At 45.7% G+C, this 12,224-nt stretch overlaps 1 protein-coding gene across 2 annotated transcripts in view; it reads right to left on the bottom strand.

Moving 5' to 3' along the window:
• LOC121279395 (gamma-aminobutyric acid receptor subunit beta-1-like) overlaps nt 1-12,224 on the bottom strand; it is a 404,786-nt gene that overhangs the window by 53,966 nt on the left and 338,596 nt on the right. The window lies entirely within an intron of this gene.

Raw genomic sequence — 12,224 nt, 5'->3', positions numbered from 1 at the left:
AGTAGAAAGGTTGTCTAACTGCTTTGTCAGTGCTTTGATAAATGAAGACCTCAGTTTTCAAAAATATCAGAGTAACAATGAAATGTAAGCTACCATCAGCACTGCAGCCCTGCTTCATATTTCAAATGATTAGTCATTCCTAATTACTGTGGCCATTTACAGGATCCCTGTGTACTTGCCAGCAGCCTTTCTACTTAAACTGTCGTAAGTGACATAACAAGCACTCTTAGCAATGTCTTGTTTGTGCAGATCTGGGGGCAACTAGCAGAAGGCACTTACTACTTGCATTTGAGTGAAGCAAAATGAAATTCTTTCCATTGTGACCTAAAATAATTCATAGCATAGTGACATATACTGGGAATACACAAGGTCAAAAACCATATTGTGAATATGGAAGGATCTTACTGTACTGTGAGCTAATGAACGTTTGGGTTTAATAAAGGTCTACGAGTCTTGACAACTCATTCTCCTGCAACCCACCCTGTGCTTTTGTTGTAATATTTGTTGCAGTGCAAATGCCAGCACAGACCTCCCCTTTTGCTCTGTCCCCATCCCCAATTTCCTGTCTTTGCACTTGCTGAAAGTCTGTTACATCTCTATCTTTTTCCAGGTCTGATGAAAAATCATCAACTTGAAACGCTATCTTTGTTTCACTCTCCACCTGCTGAGTATTTCCAGAATTTTCTGTTTTTTACTTTAGATTTTCAGTGTCAACTTTTTGTATTTTTGTATTCATGCTGCTTCCTCTTTTTAATTCATTCTTGGGGTGACTGTGGCTAGGCCAACATTTATTGCTTATCCTAATTAACCTTGAGAGGTGGCAGTGAGCCATCTCCTTGAACCGTTGCAGTTTTTGTGGTGTAGTTATAACCACAGTGCTGTTAGTGAGTGTGTTCCAGGATTTGAGACAGCACTGGGGAGCAACAGTGATATAGTTCCAAGCCAGAATGACATGTGACTTGAAGGGGAATTATCAAGTGGTGGTGTTCCCATGCATCTGTGTAAAGTTTGTGGGTTTGGAAGGTGCCATGAAGAGGCTTGCAGTTGCTGCAATGCATTTTGTAAATGGTATATGCTGCTGCCACTTAGCATCAGTGTGGAGGAAGTGAATGTTTAAGATGGTGGATGGGGTGCCAATCAAGTGAGCCACTTTGTTTGGATCGTTTTGAGATTCCTGAGAGTTGTTGGAGCCGCACTCATCCAGATAAGTGGGGAGTATTCCATCACACTCCTGACTTGTGCCTTATAGATGGGGGACAGGCTTAGGAGAGTCAGAAGGTGAATTAATTGCTGCAGAATTCTCAGCCTCTGACCTGCTTTGTTACTCGGATCCATGCTGGTTGGTGAAGTTAAAACAAAGACATAGCTGCTTTCTTTGCTGGACAGAGTTTATTGACTTAGTTGACAGACAACACTACTCCAACACACCAGTGTCCCAGCTATCCCCATTTATAAGCTCTTTTGGAGTCAACCAAATAAACTAAATTAACAAAATCAGGGACAAAATAAATGCAGCCTCTAAATTAGGGAGACTGGAAAACCAAAGACAAAGTTTAAAGGAAACTTACAAACATTAAACCAAAATGTGATTAAGGGGGTCAATAAAACACCCCAATCCCCGAGGTGCCCACTGAGTATGGAAGACCTCGACAGTGCTGGCAGACACCGCGTGCTCCCTCTCCAGGGACACCAGGCTGCGAACGTAGCCATGGAAGAGGGACAGACAGTTGGGCTGGGTGACCCCCTCGATCACCCGCTGCCTGGACCAGTTAATGGCTAACTTGGCCAGGCCCAGAAGCAGGTTCACAAGGGGATCCTCCTACTTCCTGGCCCCTCTCTGCACTGGGTGCCCGTAGATGAAGAGCGTGGGACTGAAGTGCAAATAAAACATCACTAAGAGGTTCTTTAAATAACTGAAAAGGGAGTGCAGCCTACAGCACCCTATATATACATGGTCCACGGACTCCACAAGGCTGCAAAAGGCACAGGTATCTTGGGAGTCTGTGAACCAACACATCCTATGGTTGTATGGGAACTGCTACATGCAACACCCTCCACCCCAAGTCCCAGATGGAAAGTAAGAGGACATCCCATAGAGGGCCCACCTAATGGGAACCTCCACCACCGGACGGCAACAAGGCACGCCAGGGCGTGTCCGGGTGGTGGGCGAGGGCAAGCAAGTGAAGTGTGCGCAGCAGCCCATACAGGAAACCTCTCCATGCGGTGCTAAAGGACATGGAGAGCATTTCCGCGAGGCGACTCAAGTTGCAGGGCACCGGCTCCCAAGGGAGGGTTCGGGGCTTGGGGCCAATGTGGAATTCCATCCGAACAAGGGTACGCTCAGATGGAAGACCACCATGCACCTGCGCCACCTCGAGGCCCAGTACAATGTCAGGGCCGAGCACAACTGTCCTAGGGTCTTGAATGGCATTGGCCACGAGCCGGACATCCACGGACGCGCAATGCTCCAACTCCTGTGGAATCATCCAGCCCACTCCTCCGGCACCCAGCATATCCCTGATACTGGTTACCCTGGCAGCCACAGTCCTCCTCTCCACCAGCCACTGAAAAGGGCAGAGGGGCAGATTCCTGAGCAGGCACTTTCTGACAATAGCCGCTACTCCTGATGGCGGAGAGCTGCATCGCGAGGCGACCATGTTCCAGATTTTGATCAGGCCCTGATAAAATACGGGCAATACCTGCATGGAGCCATGGAGGCCCCTCAGGTCTATAAACAGGAGCTGTACATCATAATTTAGTAGCCCCATTTATAAGCATACAAATACCCATCACCTGTTTTACAATTTAATTGCCATTAAACCTAAACAATGTTAATGGCATTAAGTCTTAACAATGTGTTTGCCATTAAACCTTAATAATGCAATTCTTGTCACCATAGTATTTATATGGCTGGTCGAGTTAAGTTGCTGGACAATGATAACCCCAAGGATGTTGATGGTGGGGGATTCAACAATGATAATGTCATTGAATGCCAAAGAGAGATTGTCAATGGCTCGCACCTGTGTGGTGCGCAGGTCTTGTTGAGCAGTGACGGCTTCAATATCTGAAGAGTTGTGAATGGTGCTGAACATTGTGCAATCACCAAAGCACATCCCTAGTTCTGAGCTTATTATGGAGGGAAGGTCAATGATGAAGCAGCTGAAGATGATTGGGCCTAGAACACTACCTTGAGGAACCCCTGAAGTGATATCCAGAGACTGAGATGATTGGCCTCCAACAACCAGAAACATCTTCCATGTACTAGAAATGACTCCAAACAGTGGAGAGTTTCCCCCCACATTCCCATTGCCTTCAGTTTTGCCAGGGCTCCTTGATGCCACACTTAGTCAAAGGCTGCCTTGATGTCAAGGACAGGCACTCTCACCTCACCTCTGGAATTCAGCTCTTCAGTCAATGTCAGGACCAAGGCTGTAACGAGGTCTGGAGCTCTGGTGGAATGCACACTGAGCATCAGTGAGCAGGTTTTTGCTGACTAAGTGCCTGTTGGTAGCACTGCTGACAAAACCTTCTATCATTTACTGATGATTGCATGTAGACTGATGGAGCTGTAATTGGCTAGGTTAGATTTGTCCTGTTTTTTGTGGACAAGGCATACATGGATAACTTTTCACATTGTCAGGTAGGTGCCAATGTTGTAGCTGTACTGAACAGCTTGGCTAGGGATGCAGCTAGATGTGGAGCACAAGTCTTCAGTACTATTGCTGGGATGTTGTCAGGGCCCATAGCCTTTGCAGTATCCAATTCTTTCAGTCTTTTCTTGATGTCATATGGAATGAATTGAATTACATTAGACCATAAGAAATAGGAACAGGAGTAGACCATTCAGCCCTTCAAACCTGCTCCGCTATTCAATAAGATCATGGCTGATCTGCTGGTGTTTCGATTTCCACATTGCCATCTAACCTCAATAACCTTTGATTCCCTAGCCTAACAGGAATCTATTTACCTTTGTCATAAAAATATTCAATGACCCCGCCTCTACCACCTTCTGAGACAGACAATTCCAAAGTTGCACAACCCTCTGAGAGAAAAGAATTTCTCCTCATCTCTGTCCTAAAAGGGCGACCCCTAATTTTAAAACAGTGCCCCCTAGTTCTTTACTCACCCATAAGAAGAAATATCCTTTCGACATCCTCCTTATCAAGGCCATTCAGGGTCTTGTATATTCAATCAAATTACCTCTCATTCTTCCAAACTCTAGTGGAAACAAGCCCAGTCTGTCCAACTTTTCCTCATAAGACAATCCATTCATTCCAGGTATCAATCTTGTAAACCTCCTTTGAACCGCCTCCAATGCATTTATGTTCTTCCTTAAATAAGGAGACCAAAACTGCACACAGTATTAGAGGTGCGGTCTCACCAATGCCTGTGTAACTGAAGCATAAAATCCTTACTTTTATGTTCAATCCCTCTCATAATAAAGGATAGGATTCCTTTAGCCTTCTTAATTATTTGCTACACCTGCATACTAACTTTTTGTGACTCATGTACTAGAACACCCAGATCCCTCTACACTTCAGAATAATGCAGCCATTCTCCATTTAAGTAATACTCTGTTTTCTTGTTCTTCCTGCCAAATTGAATAACTTCACATTTTCCCACATTAAACTCCATTTACCAGATCTTTGTCCACCTACTCAACCTGTCTATATCCATCTGCAACCTCCTTATGTCCTCTTCACAACATTCTTTCCTATCTATCTTTGTGTCATCTGCAAATTTAGCTACCATGTCTTCAAGCCACTTATTTAAGCAATTGATGTATATCATAAAAAGTTGAAGCCCCAGTACAGACTCCTGTGGGACTCCACTTGTCACATCCTGCCAATCAGAAAAAGACCCATTTATGCATACTCTCTGTTCTGCCAGCCAGCCAGCCAATCTTCAATCCATGCTAATACGTTATCCCCTACACCACGTGCTTTTATTTTCTGTAATAATCTTTGATGTGGCACCTTATTAAATGCCTTCTGGAAATCCAAATACAGTATGTCTACAGGCTTCCCTTTATCCACCGCACATGATACTCCTTCAAAAAACTCCAATAAATTGGTTAAACATGATTTTCCTTTCACAAAACCATGCTGACTCTTCCTAAATGCCTTGAGCTCTCGTGAGTGCCCAGCTATAACCTCCTTAATGATTGATTCTAATAACTTCCCCATGACAGACGTCAAGATAACTGGCCTATAGTTTCCTGTTTTCTGTCTCCCTCCCTTCTTGAATATAGGGGTTATATTTGCTACTTTCCAATCTGATGGAACCTTTCCAGATTCTAGCGAATTTAGGAAAATTAACACCAGTGCATCGACTACCTCAGTAACCACCTCTTTTTAGACCCTATGATGTAGTCCATCAAGACCCAGAGACTTGCCAGCCTGCAGCTCCATCAATTTGCTGAGTACTGTTTTCATAGTGATTTCACTTTCACTAGGGTCCTTTCTCCCATTCACCACCTGATTTGCAGCTATTAGTGGAATGTTTTTTGAATCCTTTTTAGTGAACACAGAAGCAAAATATTTGTTCATTTCTTCCGTCATTTCCTTATTATCTACTATTACCTCCCCACTGTCACTCTTTAGAGGACCAACACTCACTTTACTCACTCTTTTCCTGTTTAAATACCTGTAGAAACTCTTGCTATCTGTTTTTACATTTCTAGCTAGCTTCCTCTCATACTCTAATTTCTTTATCCTGGTTAACCTTTTATTCATTCTCTGCTGTTCTTTACATACTGTCCAATCATCTGTCCTGCTACTCATTGAATTGGCTGAAGACCAGCATCTTTGATGCTGGGGACCTCAGGAGGTGGCTGAAATGGATGCTCCACTTGGCAATTCTGGCTGAAGATGCTTGCAAATGCTTCAGCCTTGTTGTTTGCATTGACTTGCTGGGCTTTCCCATCATTGAGAGTGGTGATGTTTATGGAGCCTTCACCTCCAGTTAGTTGTTTAATTGTCCACCATCATTCATGACTGCTGAGCTTTGATCTTAATGGTTAGTTGTGGGATTGCTTAGCTCTGTCCATAGCATGATGCCTCCGTTGTTTGTCATGTGTGTAGTCTTGTGTTGTAGCTTCACCAGGTTGATGCTTCATTTTTAGGTATGCCTGGTGCTGCTCCTGCCATGTTGTCTTGCACTTTTCATTGAACCAGGGTTGATCCCTCAGCTTGATGGTAACGTACAGCGAAGGATAGGCTGGGCTATCAGGTTACTTACTGATTGTGGCAGAATACAATTGTGTTACTGCTGATGGTCCACAGTGACTCATGCATGCCCAGTTTTGAACTGCTAAACCTGTTCTGAATCCATCCCATTTAGCACAAGGTAGTGTTACATAACTCGATGGGGGATATCTTCAATGTGAAGATTGAACTTTGTCTCCACAAGGCCAGTGCGATGGTTACTCCTGCATCTGTCCAGATCCATCTGCGACAGGTACATTGGTGAGGATATGGACGAGCAGGCTTTCCTCTCGTTGGTTCTTTCACCACCTGCTACAGACCCCGCCTTGCAGCTATGTCCTTTAGGACACGGCCAACTCGGTCAGTAATGGTGCTACTGAGCCACCCTTGGTCATGTACAGTAAAGTCCCACCAAGAGTACATTCTATGCCCTTCCTATCATCAGTGCCTCTTTCAAGTGATGCTTAGCATGAAGGAGTATTAATTCATTAGCTGAGGGAGGGTGGTAGGTGATAATTAGCAGGATGTTTCTTTGCTGTGATGCTACATGGGGTCTGGAATGGCGATTCAAAGGGCAACTCTCTCATGACTATATGCCACGGTGCTGCCACCTCTGGTGCATCTGTTTTGATGGAGGGACAGGGCATACCCATGGTGGATGATGGAGGAGACAGGGACATTGGCTGTAAGGTATGGAAAGGAGAGTATGACTATGTCAGGCTTTTGTTTGACTTCTCTGTGGGACAGCTCTGCCAATTTTGGCACAATCCCCTTGATGTTCGTGAAGAGTACTTTGCAGGGTTGACTGGGCAGAGTGTGCCATTGTCATTTCCAGTGCTAGGTCGATGCTTGGTGGGCGGTTCAGTTTTATTCTAAGTGGTAAACTGACTTCAGAGCATTGTAGCAGTTTTGTGTATTCGAATGAACAGTAAATAATTGAATTGCTTCTGCCTTTCTATTCCGCCATTTGTTTTACACTTTGTGTTGAACAGTCTTACAATAATTCCTTACGGTGCAATCTCTTGAACACTGAAACTGAAATTGTGACTAGCCAGTGTGTCTGCAGGTGCTTGCTGATTTTCACAGAGAACTTTGCTCAACTCCGTATCAATGCTGTCAAACTAATTCTTATGTCTTTACATCAATAAACCCACAATACCAGCTGCAACCTGGCAACACAGAAGGGGTTGGGGTTGAATTTTCTCTGTTGTGCTCTTGGGGAATTCATATTCACAGATTTACGGCAGAGAAAAACAGGATGGAGATCCATTACATCAGATCATCACCCATTGACAACCTCAGGATTTCCTGGGGTTTCCACAAATTGCGGAAGTGAATGCTGCTCGATTTTCACAAAGATCCAGTTATTGTGTACCCCAGCAGAGGGGCACCTATCCAAATTTGACACTATGGCCTGCAGTTAGACCCCTGCCAGCAAGGTGTCAGGAGGGCAGGCCAAAGATTTGGGAGAATATATTCGTTTTTGTTTTGTACCCCTCCCGTGCAGGATGACTTCCAGTATCCAGGACGAGCAGCCTCAATCTCAGCAGCACAGTGCACAGGTGCAGCATTAGATGCCTACAGCTGCACTCCCATTTCCTCCAAAATTTGCAGACACACAATGCAGCAAGTGGCTGGACTCCATCTGGGCACGCATATGGCCTGGGGATGAAAAAGTTTGGGCAGCTGCTTCTACGCAAGTACAGTGCACCTGAGGAGCATTACAGCTGTCTGGCACTCAACTGCCATCCAGTCTTGCATAAGTTCATCCACCAAGTCTCAGCACCAATTTTCATTATCTGCAGCTATATTTATTTCAAATTCCCTCTTTGCCTCTAATCTCCCATTTAATATCCTTCCAAAATTATTTTGTAATTTTGTGTGTGGATCTCTGTCCTTTTTGTTGCAAGCTTTTTTGAAGCTTATTTTTCTTTCTTATTACATTTCTGAGTATCGTGTCGAGTCGTTTAAGGCCATGTTTTTTGCGTCTACAATTACTAATCCTATTTTTCTCAGTAAGTCCTTGAAGGTATTCATTTTTTCTCTACTGAGGTGTTGATACGAAGAAACTGCATCAATATAGCACCTTTTATGTTACTTTTTAAAATTTATTTGTTCATGTGATGCAGTCATCGCTGGCTAGGCTAGCATTTATTGCCCATCCCAAACTGCCATTGAGAAGGTGGTGGTGAGCTACCTTCTTCAACCATGCAGTCCATGCAGTGTATGTACAGGATTTTGACCCAGCGACAGTGAGGGCATGGCGATATAGTTCCAAGTCAGGATGGCCAATTACCGCTCCATCAGTCTACTCTCAATCATCAGTAAAGTGATGGAAGGGGTCATCAACAGTGCTATCAAGCAGCACTTGCTTAGAAATAACCTGCTCACTGATGCCCAGTTTGGGTTCCACCAGGGCCACTCAGCACCTGACCTCATTATGGCCTTGGTTCAAACATGGACGAAAGAGTGGAACTCCAAAGATGAAGTATGAGTTGTTGCCCTTGACATCAAGGCAGCATTTGGCCGAGTGTGGCATCCATTGCACAATGTTCAGCACCATTCGCGATTCCTCAGATACTGAAGCAGTCCATGTACAAATGCAGCAAGACCTGGGCCATAGCCAGGCTTGGGCTGACAAGTGGCAAGTAACATTCGCACCATACAAATGCCAGGAAATGACCATCTCCAATAAGAGAGAATCTAAACATTACCTCTTGATGTTCAATGGCATTACCATCACTGAATCCCCCACTATCAACATCCTGGGGATTACCACTGACCAGAAACTGAACTGGACTAGCCATATAAATACTATGGCTACAAGAGCAGGTCAGGGGCTAGGAATCGTGCGACGAGTAACTCACCTCCTGACACCCCAAAGCCTGTCCACTATCTACAAGGCACAAGTCAGGAGTGTGATGGAATACTCCCCACTTCCCTGGATGAATGCAGCTCCCACAGCACTCAAGAAGTTTGATTCACACCCCATCCACAAACATTCACGCCCTCTGCCACCGATGCACAGTAGCAGCATCTACACGAATCACTGCAGGAACTCACCTAGCTCCTTAGGCAGCGCCTTCCAAAACCATGAGCACTACCATCTAGAAGGACAAGGACAGCAGATAGATGGGAACACCACCACCTAGGAGTTCCCCTCCAAGTCACTCACCATCCTGACAGGAAATATATCACTGTTCCCTCACTGTCACTGGGTCAAAATCCTGGAACTCCTTCCCTAACAGCACCGTGGGTGTACCTACACTGCATAGGACGTAAGAAGGCATCTCACCACCACCTTCTCAAGGGCAATTAGGGATGCGCAATAAATGCTGGCCCAGCCAGCAACACCCATATCCTATGAATGAATTAAAAAATTGCAATCTCTATCTGGAAGTTCCTCTCATGGCACTTCTGATGGGGGCAACACCTCCTCTGTCCATTGGCCATTGACACAGGCCTTGACCATTGCTGCGCCAACTGAAGACTCGCATGTATCTCAGCAAGTCTCCTGGAGTGGCCGGCCGCTCAAGGACGCCCGCTGAAATCATCCAGGTGGCAGATGAGCTGTCTCCCTCCAGTGCAGCTACAAGCAAGGGGAGGGCAATGCAGCGGGGCACACGTTAATATATTACAAAATATCCATATTAGACACAAAGAGGGGCACATGGGTGAGGTTTTTATTCATTGATGCTGTTTGACCTTTCAAGCTTGTGGATAAACACAAATCTCACATTCCCTCATGCTGATGTTCTTACTGATTGCTGTGGCATCAGAAGGTTTAGGGAAGAAATGAAAGGTTGAGGGAGGGCAGGAGGAATCATGTTCTCGTGTGGGGTGATGGTGAATGTTTGGATATAAGGGCTACGGGGCTCTCTTATTGCAACATGGAAAAAGGAGGGCCAATATTTCACCAAACCCCTTCTGTAGCAGTGGCAAGATGCACTATAGAAACCTTTCCCATATTAAGGCATCTTTGGTGTCACATCCATCCACTTGATCACGGCCAGAGCCATCAGCAGAGCATTGCCGTGGCTCCTCAACTCATCATTGCCCTCCTTGTGAAAGGATTGGCCCCCATCTGGCATGTTCTCATCCTCCAGGGCATCTCCTCTTTGGATGGTCATGTTATGGAGTGCACAGCAAACAACGACTATCAGGGACACACGTGAGGGGGAATGCTGTATTGCACCTCCAGACCTGTCCAGGCATCAGAATCGCATCTTTAGGAGACTGATGCTCTGCTCCACTGTGGCCCTGGTGCTGGCATAGCTCTCATTGTAACTCCTTTCTGTCAGGTCTGGGCACCCTCAAAGGTGACGTTAACGTCTTTAATGGATAGCCCTTATCAGCTAGTAACCATCTCTCCAATGAATCCGGTGAGTGCCTGAGGATGTATGAGTCATGACTGTTGCCCGGGTGCCTGGCACACACCTGCATGATCTGCAGATTATGGCCACACACCAGCTGGACATTGATGTTTATGAAGGTGCATGGCTGTCAGCAGGAACCTTAATGGCTACATGTGTGGAGTCAATGGCTCCCTAAACCCTTTGGAAAGCTGTAATCACTGCAATTCCTCGGGCTCTATACATTTGACTGTGGACATTCTGCGTGAATGAGATATAATTCTCAGCCTTTCGGAACATTGCATCTGTGAACACTTTGATGCAATGATGTGCAGCTGGCTGTGTTACCCCACTAAGGTCTGGAATGGGCCTGTTGCAAAGAAGTTCAATGCACTATCACCTTCAATGCCATAGGCATCAGGAGGCCCCCAGTGCAGTTGGATGAGATCTCCCCCGGCAAGCATCTCACCAAGTGATGTTGCTATGACCTGAGTCTTCTCCTGCACTGAGCCTCCCTCAGTTGCAGGTAGCTAAATCTCTGCCTGTATACCCTTGGGGTAGCATAAGACTGACTGAGCCTCCACTGAGGGTTTCTGGGTTCCACCTGACCCTCAGGTTCTGGGGCTGCTTTGTCCCATTCCTGAAAAGCCACAGCATCCTCAGCCTCCCTGTGTTCCCTTCTTCCTTTCACCCTTTTCCTCCTCCTCCTCCTCCTAACTCTCTTCCTCCTCCTAACTCCTCTCCTCTCCTCTCCTCTCCTCTCCTCTCCTCTCCTCTCCTCTCCTCTCCTCTCCTCCTCACTGGAGGTTGTGTCTCCAACTGAGACCACAATGCCCATCTCTCTCAGAGACTTTATACCACTGGGTAATGGACAGGAAATTAATCAATCAAAAGAGCCCTCTGAATCAGGTGTAAGTCTTCCTGCTGAAGCAATCTCCAAAAGGTTCCTCTCCTCATTCACATGGGCAGTCCCTGCAATCAATGAAGTGTTAGCTGCAAAGCTGAGACTCTGGCCTCAGTTCCTGTCTTTAAACCCACAAAACAAGTTTGCCCATTAAAAATGGACCCTTATTGCCTTCTGAATGTATTATAGCTGTGAACTGGATCGTTAATGACCTTAATTGCCTTCTCAATACCAATTTAAATAATGTGGGCGGGTTTCCGACTTTTTGACCCGGCCACATACTGTATTATCGCAAAACGGCGTGATGGTGTCGTAAACAGTGCTGACATCATCACACCCCATATTGTGCCCCGTAAAATGGCAACAGCTCCCGATCTGGGAGCATATTATTCAGCCCCTCTTGTGGCTTCTCCCAAACATGGCCCTAATACTCACATGGGAATTTTCCTCTTCCTGTCCTAATATCTGTACACCAGTGGCACCCCTAGAGAAATAGTGGGCAGAATTTTCCGGACTTAGTCCCTGCTGAATTGGCAGGACCATTTGTGGGTTGGGAACATGTTTGACTAATTAGTGTGCTTTGCTGAGGGTTTTTCACTGAGCCAGGCTATGATAATTCCATCTCTGAGTTGCCCAATCAATTAGGGAGGGCAGATGGCAGGTTGCTGCAGCTAAACATGCAATGAAGAATGTCTTTTAAAGGGATAAACACAGAAAATGCTGGAAAAACTCAGCAAGTCTGGCAGGGTCTGTGGAGAGAGA

This window comes from Carcharodon carcharias, chromosome 1, assembly GCF_017639515.1.
Source record: "Carcharodon carcharias isolate sCarCar2 chromosome 1, sCarCar2.pri, whole genome shotgun sequence".
NCBI lineage: Eukaryota > Metazoa > Chordata > Chondrichthyes > Lamniformes > Lamnidae > Carcharodon > Carcharodon carcharias.
This window is presented reverse-complemented; position numbering and strand designations above follow the sequence as displayed.